The 17,423-nt window shown below is 40.3% G+C and overlaps 1 protein-coding gene across 1 annotated transcript in view; it reads left to right on the forward strand.

Annotated features, from left to right (window-relative positions):
- Positions 1–17,423, forward strand: part of LOC113035853 (solute carrier family 12 member 9) — an 81,620-nt gene that overhangs the window by 13,287 nt on the left and 50,910 nt on the right. The gene's annotated exons all lie outside the window — the stretch shown is intronic.

The following is a 17,423-nucleotide window of genomic DNA, read 5'->3' on the forward strand; positions in this document are numbered from 1 at the left end:
GACATCGGCACACGTGGTGTAAGGTTGCGTACAGCAGGTTTCATGCCTGGTAAATCATTTCTTTTATTTTCGTTAGTTTGCTTAGGATCATTTGGTTTATTGAGGTTAATATGAAGTCATTTCCTAGAACTGCTGGTATTTCTGTTCCTCCTTGTGTGGTTCAGGTATCTGACTTTGAGATTTTTGACTTTAAATGTGTTTAATTGTGGAAAACATGGAAAAGGATGGTTGCTAATTTTAACTTTAAACCAGTTGCATACTTTGGCATGTTGGCTTTTCTCATCCTATTGAAAGAAGTAGTTTTTTCACGTTGTAGTCTTTTGCCTGTAAGAAGCTGGAATTCACTGTTTGTACTTTCCACAATTTATGCAATAGTCTGTGCAATCTGTGGTGTGGGGTGGGGGAGTGAATCACCAGACCAATGTTTTGTGCAAACTCTTAAGACTGTATTAATTTGCTCACTAGTTGCTACCATCAGCTAATTAGTGTACTTGTGGTGTCAGGGGACACTGAACAGTCCATTTTAAGATTCAGCTTTCATTTTCTCATGGTGCAAACAGGAGCTTATAGACATTACCTGCTTGTAAGTAGTGAGCTGCCTTGTACATCATCTCCCGCTTGCAAAAAAAAACAACCCATTTATTTTAAACCTTCACTGCTATTTCTGCTACATTAAGCTGGCTCACTCCTTGAAAAATATTACCAACAATACCTGAAGTGCATCATAAAACTTTATTGAATTTCTGCAAGGAAATTGCTGGAAGACCCATATTTATCACACTGCGAGAATTCAAGTAACATCTATTTTTCAAGTGCAAATGGTTCCAGAAATGAGGGAAAAAAACTGCCATCCATTATGAATGCAGGTCTCATACACCTATTCAGAGTGTATACTTGGTGAGAACTACCCCCAGATGTTGTGATGTAACTACAATAACTATGTCTTCATTTTATGGTTTAAAAACAAAACAAAACAGGCTGATTATTATCAAGATACTAAAAATCCTCACGAGTTATTATTCACGTCAAGTCAAAGTCAATTACACTTGTTTTTTTTCTGGCTAGCCAAATTGTCCTGATCTGAAATATATTTGCTTCAATTATCAAACACTTGATAGCACTTTGTTAATAAATTATGAATTTTTAGTTGATTAAATTTGAGTTAATTGTTGCAGAAAAATTAAATAAAGTCTACTAATTGGTTAAAAATTGTTTTTTAATCTATGAACATTATCTGGATGGTTATTATGACGGTGCAGCTATTTATTAAACTTTGTAGATTGTCAATAGGTAGTTTAGCTTAGTGCATATATAGACCTCATTTGGATGGATGCTGGATCTCAGGGATGTCAGAGTAGAATTTCAATTTTTCTTTTACTCTTACTAGCTTGACTTATACTACAAAACTGCATATTAAAATTTATTAAAACATTGTGGCTTTGGTTAAAACATGATGACAGAAATGTCACATGATGCTAAAGGAGACCTTCTGTATATCTCTGAGACTAAATAGTATTTGCCACCTTAAGATCTAGAAAACGCTCACTAATTGATGTAACATTTATCCCAAAACAGCGATACTATTGCCCTAGGCACCATAAGCATTGACAAATGCACTCAGCTAACATTTTATTAGGTACAACTTGCTAGTACCAAGTTGAACCCACTTTTGCCCTGAGAACTGTCTTAATTCTTCTTCGCATAAACTAAACAAGGTGGGGGAAGATTTTTGTTTATGTTGACATAATAGCATCTCACAGTTACTGCAAATTTGTCGGCTTTTCATCTATGATGCCAGTCTCCCATTGTATCAGATTCCAAAGGTGTTCTACTGGATTGAGATCTGGTGACTATGGAGGCAATCTGAGTACAGTGAACTCATTGTCATGTCCGAGAGACCTGTTTGAGAACAGTCTTAGAAAATCAGTGTACTGTGGTCATAAAGTGATGAACATGATCAGAAACAATACTTGGTTTGCTTATGGTGTTTAAATAATTCTCACTGGGCACTGAAGGGCACAAAAAGTGCAAAGAAAGTATGCCCCACATAATTAGACTATCACTACCAATTCAAGGATTCAAAGTGTTTATTGTCATATGTACAAAGAAAGCATTTCTCTGTGCAATGAAATTCTTTTTTTGCTGTCCACACACAGATGCCGGTTAATATATACAAATAGAAGAGATAAATAAAGACAAAAAATTTAAGTTTGAAGTGGATGTGTGTGCAAAAGAGCTATTAGCTTAATATACTGGCTTAATATGCAAGATGACCTAATGTGCAAAAATTATTAATGTTGTTAAAAATAGGTCAGCTGTTCAAGAGTCTGATAACAGTGGGGAAGAAGGAGTTGTTGAGTCGGGATGTTCTAGATTTCACACTTCTGAGCCTTCGTCCCGAGGGCAGAAGACTGAACAGTCTACAGGGAGTATGGGCTGAATTATTAGGCAAGTTGTATTTTTGAGGAATAATTTTATTATTGAACAACAACCATGTTCTCAATGAACCCAAAAAACTCATTAATATCAAAGCTGAATGTTTTTGGAAGTAGTTTTTAGTTTTAGCTATTTTAGGGGGATATCTGTGTGTGCAGGTGACTATTACTGTGCATAATTATTAGGCAACTTAACAAAAAACAAATATATACCCATTTCAATTATTTGTTTTTACCAGTGAAACCAATATAACATCTCCACATTCACAAATATACATTTCTGACATTCAAATACAAAACAAAAACAAATCAGCGACCAATATAGCCACCTTTCTTTGCAAGGACACTCAAAAGCCTGCCATCCATGGATTCTGTTGGTGTTTTGATCTGTTCACCATCAACATTGCGTGCAGCAGCAACCACAGCCTCCCAGACACTGTTCAGAGAGGTGTACTGTTTTCCCTCCTAGTAAATCTCACATTTGATGATGGACCACAGGTTCTCAATGGGGTTCAGATCAGGTGAACAAGGAGGCCATGTCATTAGTTTTTCTTCTTTTATACCCTTTCTTGCCAGCCACACTGTGGAGTACTTGGACGCGTGTGATGGAGCATTGTCCTGCATGAAAATCATGTTTTTCTTGAATGATGCAGACTTCTTCCTGTACCACTGCTTGAAGAAGGTGTCTTCCAGAAACTGGCAGTAGGACTGGGAGTTGAGCTTGACTCCATCCTCAACCCGAAAAGGCCCCACAAGCTCATCTTTGATGATACCAGCCCAAACCAGTACTCCACCTCCACCTTGCTGGCGTCTGAGTCGGACTGGAGCTCTCTGCCCTTTACCAATCCAGCCACGGGCCCATCCATCTGGCCCATCAAGACTCACTCTCATTTCATCAGTCCATAAAACCTTAGACAAACCAGTCTTGAGATATTTCTTGGCCCAGTCTTGACGTTTCAGCTTGTGTGTCTTGTTCAGTGGTGGTCGTCTTTCAGCCTTTCTTACCTTGGCCATGTCTCTGAGTATTGCACACCTTGTGCTTTTGGGCACTCCGGTGATGTTGCAGCTCTGAAATATGGCCAAACTGGTGGCAAGTGGCATGTTGGCAGCTGCACGCTTGACTTTTCTCAGTTCATGGGCAGTTATTTTGCGCCTTGGTTTTTCCACACGCTTCTTGTTGACTATTTTGAATGAAACGCTTGATTGTTCGATGATCACGCTTCAGAAGCTTTGCAATTTTGAGACTGCTGCATCCCTCTTCAAGGTTCAAGGTTCAAGGTTCTTTATTTGGCACATGCATAGTTATACAAGTATAACACACAGTGAAATGTAGCCTGACACGCTCCTCGACATGTACAAAAATAGGGGGGGGGGGGCTGTAGAGGAAGAACATTATTTATTTAATTATATATATATATATATATATATATAGTATGTACATTGGGTGAATGTGCAGTAGTAGCAGCAAGCAGGTGAATTCTGTACATTAATATGAATAGACATCTGACTATTTTACAGGATAGACAATATAGACATATTTAAAATTAAAGGAATTTGAAATGTACATTGTTCCTTGGTTTAGTGTCTGGAAGAGAGTCCTGTCTCGGTCAATTATAGATGATGTGAGATGATGTGAGCGGGCGGGTGTGTGTGTTTAGGGCACGGATGGCTTGGGGATAGAAGCTCCTCTTGAGTCTCTCTGTCCTTGCCCGGAAGATGCGGAACCTTCTACCAGATTGCAGAAGTTGGAACAGTTTGTTGCCAGGATGGGACGGGTCCTTCAGTATCTGCGCTGCTCTAGTCCGGCATCTCCTGGTGTAGGTGTCCTGAAGCGCGGGGAGAGCAATCCTGCAGCAGCGTTCTGCTGTACGGATCACTCTCTGGAGAGCTTTTTGGTCCTTCACACAGCTGTTCCCAAACCACGATGTCATGTTCTGTGTGAGGATGCTCTCCACAGCGCCTGTATAGAAAATCCTGAGGATCTTTGGAGAGACCCTGAATTTCCTCAGTTGTCGTAGGTGATACAGGCGCTGCCTAGCCTTTTTGGTCTGGACCTGAATGTGGGCGGCCCATGTCAGGTCTCTGCAAGATATCTCACTATTTTTGACTTTTCTGAGCCTGTCAAGTCCTTCTTTTGACCCATTTTGCCAAAGGAAAGGATGTTGCCTAATAATTATGCACACCTGATATAGGGTGTTGATGTCATTAGACCACACCCCTTCTCATTACAGAGATGCACATCACCTCATATGCTTAATTGGTAGTAGGCTTTCGAGCCTATACAGCTTGGAGTAAGACAACATGCATGAAGAGGTTGATGTGGACAAAATACTCATTTGCCTAATAATTCTGCACTCCCTGTATGTTGGGGGTTGTGGAATCTTTCAGGATGGAGGCAGCTCTCCTTTAGACTCTGTGATGGTAGATGCTCTGCAGAGAGGGCAGTGGAGTCCTGATGATCTTCTCCGCAGTTGTTATCATTCTCTGCAGGCGTTTGCGTACCATGCAGTGATGCAGCTGGTCAGTGTGCTCTCCACAATGCAGCTGTAGAACCTGTTGAATCTCAATTATTGATGCAATGCAGGATGGATTCATGCTTTGTGTGGTTTATGCTAAATTCTGAAACAGCATTCTGATTGTTGTAACAGAAATTGAGACTCATCAGACTCAGAGATCAAGACTCTTGCCCAATTTTAGTGAATCTGTGCAAATTGTATTCTCTTTTTCTTGTTCTTAGCAACTGGAGTGGCACCTAGTGTGGTCGTCTGCTGCTGTAGATGATTATGGTTCAACATGCTGAGCATTCAGAGATGCTCTTTTGTATACTTTGGTTGTAACAAGTGGTTGTTTGAGCTACTGTTGACCCCCAGTCAGTTGAAAGTATTCTGGCCATTCTCCTTTGATCTCTAGCATCAACAAAGTCTTTTCACTCAGAGCAGTACTGCTCACTGTCTGCCACCAACAACTGTGCCATGTTTAGTCTCTTAAATCACCGTTCTTCTCTATTCTGTAGAAACATGAGTAGGTCATCTTGGCCATGTCCATGTCTGGCACTAATATGGCCAGATTACTTTTCTTTGAAGTTCTCCAATGTCTGTCCATAAAAGCAAAAACAGAACACCCTCTGCCTGCTGTTCCACAAGTTGTCCAAAGTGTGGCAGTGACGCTCTCTCTACAAACTGCAGCTCTTCTTTGAAAGATTTCGACAGACAGACCAACCTTTACACAGAGCTCTTCTTCTAAATTGCTACCCTCTGCAAATTGTAGCTCTCCATCATAGCTTTTAAAAGCCAAGCAGTTAAGATTGTGAGTATTTAAAAGTAAATGTTAGGGAGGTGAGAAAAGGGCTGTTGAAAATGCTTCTTGATAGCTGCCTACCTGAGTCTGTGTGTGCCGCTCTTGCAGCATCTCTCTTGTCTTAGGTGTGAGCGATCGTCAGCGTGTGCTCATTATAACGAGGGATAAGATCATTCACCGTGGCGCTGACAGCTTCAGATGGTTCAGGCTCGGTTTTAACATGAACTAATGTATGATGTGCTTCAGCTAGCTGAACTTTTCTGTTATGAGCTGTAGGTGGAGGGCTCACAGATTTTTTTTTTTCTTTTTTTCCTTCCTGTAATTTCCTAGCAGTGTGATCAGTCACTTCCATGCAGAGAAAGTAACTGAGTTGGATTTTTATTTTAAGTATAAATCAGAATGGACTTTTGAAGTTTGATGGATTCAGTTATTATAGTTTAGCAATGCCACATCATTATAAAATATTTCAAAATATAAAAAAGTGCGAAGGCCTTCACTGAAAGATTGACTTTGCATATGTACTTTTTAAGAGCACATTTTGTCCTTTGCAGCTATTAGCACTGCAAAGAAAATGAAGCCTATTTGGATGGAAAAACTGTCCAACTGTTTTTCAGGTCACCATTAATCGAGCGGCTGCATTTTGTCTGTTTTGAGATTATCGCTGATGATATGCCACTATGGTAAGAGGGGCTGCAGATGATGGCGATGTAGTCTGAGGGGATAGGAGATAAAGGGGAATCTATTAACCTCATGTGACCAGCCAGCCAGCCATGACAGATTGCCCTGTCGCTACTTTATCAAGCTCTTTTGGTAATGTGTGTGTGGATAATGAAATGCATGACAACTCAATGTGCTTTTCCAAGCTGATGATGATGGTTATTATTATTATTATTATTATTATTATTATTATTGGGCTGAGTCTTAACAGGTTAAAGTCATGTAGTCGGGGTTTCTGTCTTTGCTTGATTGACGTCTTTGTGTTTGTGTGAGCGCAGCACAGTGCATGAGTGACCTGTGGGCTAATCCGCCCTATGCTATAGAAGCTTTTGTATTAATAACCGACTTGATAATTATATTAATTTGAATCTGTTGGGCCTCCTTTTGTGGTGCTATCTCTGACATGCAGCTTTGTAAATGCATGCGCAATCCATACACCCCCTGAAGTGCCTCTCGCTCTCATCTAGCTCCTCTGTTGTCCCCTCTACTCTCTCGCTCACACACACACTCACACACACAGTGTCTAATTCCCCTCACTTTTCTAGAAAACACATCTTTCTTCACAGAGCTTAACACTTTTTTCCATTGGCTATTCTTCCAAACACTTCACTGTATGTCTGCGGTCTCTTGTCTTCTCCCACGCACTGCCAATTTCCATTCTACTGCCTTCCTATCCTATATTTTAACCGTCCCTCCCCTAGCGCGGATTACCTTTCATGCTTGTGTTTACTTTTTTAATTATTCAATATCATCTCCTCTGTTGCTTCTGCACCTTCTGTGTAGATCAAGTCCTACAACTCAACTTTTTTGTTTTTTAAGAATTGAGGGTTTTTTACTGTCTCCCACTAAATGACTGTGGCCTAAGGGTGGGCCACAAGCTATTAAGATAGAGTTTGCAAAAGCAAGTGTGACTGATCAGAGAATTACACAGCTCTCCATTTGAATATTGGCACCCAAGCAAACCAGCGTGCTACACATGCAATTTCAAATTTGTGCTTAAAGCCAGCACGTGTAGGATTTCAGAGTTTCGGCTTAGGTGTCCCACAGTGGAAGTATCAAGAAGACAGACACGATTTAGCCAAGGTACTCAGAGTGGTCGAGCAGAATTTCTGTTTTACATAAGGATTTTTGGATTGTGTCATGACATGGGGAGGGGATATCTTGAAATGGCATTTCAGGCAGGTGCATGAGGCCTATCCAATCAGAAGAAGTTGGCTTAAAGGGGGGGGGGATTTATTTAAGTGGATGAACTGAGGGGCTGCACACAGTATTACTGTAGGATTAACAAAGTAACTCTAAATTATGCAAGTATGCTCATTTAGAGTCCAAGATCACATATACAGAGATGGAAACAGAACTGAGGGAGCTCAAACTAACCTAATCAAATGAGAAAGTGGGGAACATAGAGGTCTAGTCTTACCAAACAGGACATGATGCATGTTGTGGTACATAGAGAAAATCATGCCTTTGAACTTCAAAACACCTAAAAACCATAAAAAGAGAGGTACATTTATAGAACTGTAAAGACAGTATGATGTTGGCATATGCATTTATGGCACACTAAAAGTCCAAAATGGAAAGCTACAGAAGAATTTCATCTGATCTGACTCTTGATTGCAGTTTCTTTTTTCCAGCTTTGGGCAAAACAGTCACTTTTTAATATTTGAAAAAAGATACAAAGTCTCTGTAGTAAATATCAGTCATTTAGCTAATGGTAAGGTTTTTTTTGTTTTGTTTTTTAATGTTTGCCAAAATATCTGAGCTGTCTTGTATCTCATTCTGTTGATGCAAAAGTAAAAAGACTAGAAACCACAAAAAAGACCACAAAAACTACACTTATACTTCCTAGGCCCCCTCTTTGTGGCGGCGTTGCAAAGCTAAAGTATACATGAGCTTACATATGCTTATTTCTGTAGTCTATTAACTTATTGTGTGCTGATTCTTGTGCTTGTTCCCTTTGCTCTCTGGCCTTCTCTTCCTCATTGTCCACTGTGTAGTCACTTCCTTATGCTCTTATCCTCACTCACCTCCTTCTCCCCATCCCTTTCTCCTGGTGCTATCACCCCACAGCAGCATTCTTGGCTTCCATTTCCAGTTTCTCTCTCCTCCCTGTCTATCATTCATTCATCCGTCCACACAGCTGCATTCCCTCCTTTTGTTAGTCACCTCCTATCTCTCTGCCGCAGAGATTCCAGTCACTTTCGCCCACTCTCTCTTCTTTTTCTCGCTGCCGTCCCAGTTTTTGAGGAGGTGGTAACAATGACGGCGGCACAGGCCAAGTTTTCGACAACATGTCCTCTCGGGATAAAAAGCTACAGCAATGGGAAGGAGAGACACAGGAGTAAAGGGCTTTAGACAGAGGAGAGAAAGGGAGGATTTGGGTCACAGAGAGGTGTGGACGCTGGGCTTTTCATTTAAAATGGTTTGGCAGGCATTTGTGTTGTCCGTGATGGATATGAGGAAACTCATTATAATTGATGGCTACCTCACCTGTTGTCTGTGGGATGCACTAAACTTGAATTATAAATAATAATAGTTTTCTTTTACTTACACCATGGTACAAGTACAGAGGTGAAATATGGACTCTTATGCTAATATAGGATTTTATCTCATCTACTCAAAGTCCATATTTCACCTCTGTAACTTGTACCTTGTAAGTAAAAGAACATTTTCACTCCGATAAACTGTTTAAGCTCATTTGTGATAATAGAAACAATAGAGCTGTTCTGGAGCTTCCAGGGTTTGTTTGAAATTGTATCTGTAAATTTCTGCTCATATTAGATTTCATAAGGAAAAGAAACAGAACTGATTTCTTTATTTTTAACTAAATTTCTATAGGCCATTGTATTGACTTTTTGAAGCTATTACAAGCAGCCCGACTTAAAAATTGTTACCAACAACAGCAAAAGCTGCAGTTCCTCAAGTGGCCCTTTGAGGTTAACTCCCAAAGTGAGTCTCATTAACATAGATTCCCATTTGAACGGCACAACTTTATAGTAGAAACAAGTCTGGTATGAATTCCAGTTTTGGTTAGGGCCAGGGTAGGCCAGCTAGGGTTCCCTAGGAGTCATAAGGTTAACAAGGTTAACTGTTACCTTGAGTGAAAAGTTGCTGCCAACACAGGTAGCTAAATGAAATGGCTGTCTGTTAGGTGTCACCTTAGTTAATTTGAAAAAACTGGACCTCAATACCATGTTTGTGGTGTGTGGCATTTTAATGCAAATGTCTGATGAATGAATTGGCTGTTTGTGTGATTAATTGTTCTAAATGTATATAGTACCATGCAAAAAGTTGTTTGCTTCTGTTATTTTGATGTATTCCTAAAATAGTAACACTGTCTGCTCTCTGTGTCTAGGCATTTCACTCATATAGCCACTGGATGCACCCTTTACTCAAGCTTACTGGCTACCAAGCTGATCACTCAGTCCTCTTGTCCATAAATGGTTACTTCTGGCCCCCCAAAAAAATGTAGATGGCAATGCCCTAAATTTTAAATTCAAGGCCACTAATTGCTCATTTGCCTTCATTGTTGGGGAACAGCAAAGTTTTGCAACTAACTGAAACAGGCCCACTCTGTAGCATCTCCTTTTGTAACAGTATATTTCCCTGTCTGGGTATAACCACATCACAAACTGTTCAGTGAGTTTATTTAATGCACATCACTTCAAAATGTTAATTATTCACTGGAGTCTTTTGCAATCCTAATAAAAAGGCTTTCCCCTCACCATGAACCCCACATCAGTCATGCTTTGTTAAAAGCATCAGTTGCAAATGATCGAGTAATAAAAACAAGACGCTGGAAATTGGAAGTTGGTGCAAAGAATGACCGAATAAAAAAACCCTGAAAATTGGAAATGGAAAATGAAGAGCTGCTGCAAAAACAAGATGACAATGTTGGAGGGGAAAGGATTTGATAAACATTTTATAAAAGAAGATGACGGTTCCTGAAAAGGCTAAGATGTGCCGAGAACGTGTGAAGGGTTGGGAAGAAAGGGAAGGCAGGCGACTGAGGAATTGATAAGGAAAAAAGCGATGGAGGTTGTGTGTGTGTGTGTGTTTGTGCACGCAGAGGCCTTGTTAGATATTGATCCCATTTAATAATCCTTAACCACAGTCTACTCCCCTGCGGGCACTTAACCATCCTCCCCATCTCTTGCTGACTCTCTTCCTCCCTTTATACTTTGTGTTCCTCTCCTTCTCGGCTGTTGCTTCGTCTCTGTGCATCTCTTTCTCACTCCTCGTGTCTCTTGGCTGTGCTGTAAAAGTACATTTAAGGTCAAGATGAAGGGAGGTTGAAGACCAACAGTAAATCCCATCTGCAAACGGTAATATTTTAATAGAAAGTCAGGGTTAAAAATGGCAGTACATGTGGATTTTGAAAGAAGTAATTATTTAGATGTTACTGCTGTTGAATGAAGGATGCTAGAAATTAAAAATCAGGATTTCTCCATTGCTCCTGCTAATCAGTTTCTCATGTAGGTTTTGCTTTGTTGAATGCAACAATTAACTTAATTTTGTTCCTGACTGAAGTGAAAGATGTTGTGCAACACATGTGCTTAAAGATCCACTGAAGTAGGGACTTGAAGTTCATGGAAAAAGGTGGATCATCAGTAATGAGCTCAAGCTGCACAAGTCCAAGTAACATAAAAGCCTGACACCTTACTAGGTCATGTGGAGAAACCTAACAATTTTCTCCTTGGGCAACACTTGGCAAGACTGGAGAGGGAAAAACTTCTTTTAACAGAATGCTCATCTGACAGAACCGAGCCAGGGTGGCTGCTGACCCAGAGCAGTCAGGTCCCCTAGGTTAACTGATTTGAGGATGAAGAAGGAATGAGCCGCTGCCTCACAATCTGCTCTTTTTCTGTACTTCTGTACTTACAAGTCGCTTCTGCTGAAGTGTCTTAGCTGAGTGAAACACACCAAATTGTTCACTTCTGGGGACATTACCATCAGAAATGAAAGCAAGTCATTGGGTCCCAAATTCCTGAAATGGCAGGAGTGTATGAAGACATGGCAGTGTCATGTGGGCAGAATTTGAAGGTTGGAAAACAAAAGTAAGTAGCTAAGATGTTAAAAACAGTACAAAAGTGAAGCGATTGTCTGGGGAATAAGGTTAGACATAGCCGTTATACTTGAAGAGTTTCATATCCACTTTAAAGGTGTTCTTGATAGTGCAGGTCTTGGAATTTGTTTTTGCCTGAAAACAAATTGAATTAAATGTGTTTCTGAAATCTAAAGGAATAAATAATCATCACCTATTGTCTTTAATTAAAAGTCTTAGCATTACATACCACCATCTCTGTTGCAAACAGAGAAGTGAATCTCTCTCCATCAATGTTACAGTGAGATTCTACAGTGATGTGCAAAAGTCTTGAACCACCCCTTGTTTCTTTATATTTTGCTTCCAGATATCCAAAGCAAAGGAGTAAACTGCACCAGTGTTGCAGCTACACATAAAACACAACTTGGCAAAGAACCAATTTAAAATAGGCGTGTTAGGCATGTTGTTACCAGCCCCTTTTTTGGAAAGAAAACACCCATGTAATTTCCTTCCGTTTCTTTACTTGAAAACTGCCAAAGATAACAATTTTAAAGGGTATCCTGAAGAGCTATTAGCCCAAAATATGTCATATCTCAGCACAGTGTGCAGTGTGTCCTTGAAACATTTGGGGAAACTGAACAGGTGGAGGACACTTAAGGCTCATCAGAAATGGTCTCAGTGGAAGAGCTGCAGTAAAGAAGTCATTCTTGCAGAAGAGAAACAAGAACAGGTTGATGTATGCCAAGTTATACAAGAACGGGACTCCATCACTGATGAATCCAAATGTGAAACTTTTGCTGCACATAATGGTTAGTTTCTACAGCCATCTAAAAAACATGGTGGAGGCTCTGCCATGTTTTGAATCCTGCATTTTCAGCCAAAATTGATGCAACTGTGAATGTGGAAAAAAAGAGTACCCTCAGACTCTAATGCACCCTGCAATGTGATCCAGAAAACATCTGATTGTCAACGGCTTCATTTTTTCTGCTTGGCAATGATCACAAACACAGTTCCAATACAATAAAAGCACAGCTGGATAGAAAAACACACAATTGAACACTATCAGCCATGGACTGGCCTCCCCAGAGCCGAGACCTCAACATCATTGAAGCAGTGTGAGATCTTGTTTACAGAGAATATGACTATGTTGGTTTTAGTCATTCAGGTCATGGTAGGCTTCCATGTCTGTTAAGATATGGTAGTCTTTACAGGCCATCACCAAACAGACGTGTTGACACCAGTTAGCACCAGGACCAGGTTATTCGTGCTCTGGACATGGAGGAAGTGCAGCTGCTTTTTGGGCCTTTTTCCCAGGGCATTTGTGTTGTGGTTCCAGGTGAGGTCAGCAGAGATGTGGGGACACAGATTTCACTCATTCTCCATTTCTAGTGAGAGAGGAGTGGATCTGTGTGTGCCGCCTGAAGTCCATTATGAGTTCATTTGCTATGAGCACATTCAGGTTATTTTCTGAGCACCAGCGGGACAAGTTCTCTACCTGTCTCAGTTCCATCAGAGACGAGCTCAACCATGGTGGTGTCATTGGCATACTTGAACGCAGCCACTTTGTGGATCCGGTGCTGAGTGACAGTGGTGGGGGGAGAGGTGGGGGCTGAGTTGGAGTGATTGAGGCTGGTTGGCTATGTTTTTGATCCAGGAGCAGGTGTCAGAGGGGACCTGAAGGTGTTTCAGTTTGGTGGTGAGGAAGTCTGGACACTGAGCTAGTCCACAAAGAGCATTCTTGAATCACTTTTTCACACTGGGCCATATAGGTTTAGTGTTATCTTTGTCTAATATTTTAATGTGTTTGATGATGTGAAACATTTAAGTGTGACAAACACAAAAAAAGAGGAAATCAGGAAGGGGGCCACCACTTTTTTACACCACTGTACTGTGCCAACTATACATACTTCCCATTTCCCTAGCAGAACTTAAATAAGTTAGTGGTGAATCAAGATTTATTTCCACAGTACTGTGTATATTTTTTCTAATGCACCTTTGAATCTTATAGTGAGTGGAATGATTGACTTACAGGACCGTCACAGCTATATTTTAGACAAGCAAATGGCCACATAATGGTGCAATGAGCATAAAAGTGATGTTAGCCATAAGCTAAAGCCATCTCAGTAACCAACTCTGATTTCATCCGAGTATGTATTGAACATTCTCGGGGATCATTAAACTAGATGATCCTCAGTGGTTACATTACTCCTGATGAGCGGTGACCTCGGCCTCTGACAGCAGCATACACAGCATTTGTGATAGCGATGCCGCACTTATGTCATAATGCACCGTAACACACACACATGTACCCGCTCCTCATGTCAACTCATAATTTATCATCCCATTTGAAAAATCTCAGATAATTAATCCATAATGTTAGATTAAAGGTGAATTTAATGGTGAATTATCAGGAGCACAACACGTGAAATGATGGATTAAAAGATGAATGTGCATGAATACACAAATGAGGGCATGAATAAAAAATGGTAAACAAATAAGCTGAAGGATGGAGCGGACTGGGAGGAGTGAGAACAATCGACCAGCAATCTCTGTGGGCTCCTTTTAGTCATCGAGCTTTGTTTCCTCCTCTTTTCTAAATGAGTTCCTTTAATCTGTCACTCGCTCCCTTGTGCTTTTGTTCTCCTCTTTATTTCAGTGGCAGAGCTCATTTCAGCAGGGTGATCTGATCAATAATTACTATACAGGCTACACACACAACAGTCACACAAAGATATACATATATAGTACTCCATAGGTAGCGAATACACAGCCTCAAAAGCAGTAGAGACTTATTTATCCATCCATTGTCTATGCTAACCAGCACCCCCACCCATTCTAGGCCCCCACTGATCATATGTAGGCAGTTTATTAAAACTAAATTTTAACTGAATTTAATTAAATATGATTTTTATACTTGTCTATGGTGATCCTTGACTATAGCTATTTCTTTCATTGTTTTCACATTGATGGGATTTTTTTGTCCAATTTGAACCAAATTCTTCACTATTTTTCTCTTTCTGTAACTTATAGTTATGTTCATAGTGGTTTTTTTTACTCCTGCTGTACTTGATTGCACTTGAAAACAAATCCACCATCACAGGTGGAGTCAGGCTGGCTGATGATGTAATGATTCAGCTTTTCAGGTGGCAAACTTCTTATAAATTTGATTCTGCTGTGATTCACACAGCAGTGTTGTGCTACTGGTCCTTAGATTGACCGTTGAGGTGTGGAAGTAAGAAGTCAGAATTGATTGCCGGAGGTTTCTTCCCATTATTTCCTCTTACTGACGCCAACACGCTTGCTCATAGAGGGTAAGCTGATGGTTGCTTTTTTTTGTGTGTTATTGTAGCGTCTTTATCTTACATCATAAAGTGCCTTGAGGTAACTGTTGTTGTGATTTGGCACTATATAAATAAAACTAAATAATATAAAAGAAACACAATGGAAAACTATCCAGTGTGTACCCGCTGTCTGTGCTTCTCAGGGCTGCTTTTTCATAATTAGATGCTATCTTTGTGTCTCTTTTGCATCATGGTATCTTTTTGGAGGAATGCATGCATGCTAGATGAATTCTCCCAGTCAGTTTCTCTCAGCAGCTAGAGAACTTTGTGTGCAAACACCAGTGCTCAACCATAAATTCTATTTAAACAGTTCTAGATGCAGCAAACGGATGTAGGGCGTCAGGTTTTGTGATCCCTGGATCTCATCTCTAGTTTTTGCAGGTGATGTGGCTCTGTTGGTTTACCCTGTAGCTTGCACTGGGGGGGGTTGGTCAGGGACCCTAAGCATGAACTTTATTAAGAACAAGTTATCATACTCCATCTTTCCTGTCTAGTCATCTGTTAATGATAGTGATGTAGGTAGTCACAAGGTAGAATATGTCAACAAGCCCAACTCCACCCTTCAAAATGTAGCTGGTGTCTAGTTTTCCACTTTTGTCCTGCTGAGACAGTCTGTCCCAGGACTATCCTGCTGCCAAGGTCGTAGTGCTTAACAACTGCACCAAATTGCTGTCTTCCCCATGCATAAAAGTATGAATGCAAAATGCATTTGCTGCCATTCTATTATGAACCAACTCTCTCTCTCTCTCTCTCTCTCTCTCTCTCTCTCTCTCACACACACACACACACACACACACACACACACACACACACACACACACACACACACACACACACACACACACACACACACACACACACACAAACAAACACCCCATTTGTCATCACTGTCATTTCACTGTGGCTTTGTTTTTGGGAGTCAGTTTGGAAATGTCAACCTTTTTTGAGATTTATTTTGTTGCTGCCACACGTCAGAGAAATTAATAATCAGTCTATAAGTTCTGACCCAAATCATCAGTCACCTGTGTTACACACACACACACACACACACACACACACACACACACACACACATTATTTCCTCATCATGCATGCATCTTTTTCTGTGAAAATTACACGTGCACATTTGAGTATCAGCCCAATGAACTTTTTTCCCGTTTTTCCTGTGTTATGAAAATGTCATGGAGTCTGATTAAAGCAATAGTTCATCAACTTTTCACTGCTGTGCTCACCCCCACGCCACATACAACCACAACCACACACAAACACAACCACACACACACACACACACACACACGCACGCCATAAACAAAGTAGTTGGCATTTCCTAATTTCGAGGGTGATGTTAACTTCGCTGCAGAACCTTTTGTTTAGTTGATTTGTGGTAATGCAAAAAAACCTGCGCGTGTGCGTGCACTGACTGCGTCTCAGGCTCCATGTGAAATAATAGTGTTCTCAGGTCTGTGGATGGAGTGAACAATACTTAATAGGCCCATGATAATAAGTATTAAAATCAGCGGACCTGAAAGAAAACGTGATGGGACACTTAATTAGGAGAGAAAGATGGAGAAAAACAGATAGCGGACAGTGGTACATGTAGATATAAAATGAAGATGGCTGAGCAAGAGAAGCAAGAAAAACCTCTTGAATGGGTTTAAAAACACCATGATGAAAGAGATAGAGGGTAATAGATGGACTGTGTGTGTGTGTGTGTGTGTGTGTGTGTGTGTGTGTATTAAGTTACAAAGAGAGACTGAGATGGATCAGGAAAAAGAGAGAAATACTTTGCACTCTAATTCTCATCTCTCTCGCTGTGTTGTATTGAAAATAGGTGGGGGGCTGGCCGTAATCATGCGCTCCCTGCTGATTTTTTTTTTGTACTCTCTGATCTCTCTTTCTCCATGTCTATCTTGCACGCACACACAAACACACGGTGTAGTGGGCCCGCTATTTCAGGATCTCATCATTAGGCACCCTGGCATTGTAATCATCACCTCCTCTTCAATCTTTTTCTTTTTCATTGAACATCAGCGCATTTTGGACAAACAAGTTTGAAATGATAAATAACCCTTTGAATTACTTGATTTAGAGCTCCTCTTATAAACAGAATACGATTAAAATGAAAGTCTCTGGGTTGATGGAAGATCATTCTTTTTTCGTACTAGGTTGTAGCAGGTTACCATTTTGTCTTCACACCAAAAGTCAGTGCAGGTCTGTTACAGGGCATCGAAATCATTTTAGATAAATAGTGAATTGGAGTGAAAGTTCTGATTCATACTTGGATTTTTCTTCAGCATCGATGAGTATCAGAAAACATGAAAAAAAAAATGACCACGGGTCAGTTCACCTGATTGCCCGTTATGAATACCATAACACATAAATTAGCAAACAGATAGTATTGGCTAATAATCTCTGTTGGGGTGGGTTCTGTTACTTGGTTATCATCGTATGCCAAAATGGAATTGTGTTAGGATTTTGCTGACATTTGTGTTACTATTTCAGAACTTGTAACTGACAAAAATCGTTGTAAAGGTGTTAAGATTATGTTAAAGTTTAAATTTTGATATAAAAATTCTAATTTTGTCACAG

Source organism: Astatotilapia calliptera, chromosome 14, assembly GCF_900246225.1.
Source record: "Astatotilapia calliptera chromosome 14, fAstCal1.2, whole genome shotgun sequence".
Lineage (NCBI taxonomy): Eukaryota > Metazoa > Chordata > Actinopteri > Cichliformes > Cichlidae > Astatotilapia > Astatotilapia calliptera.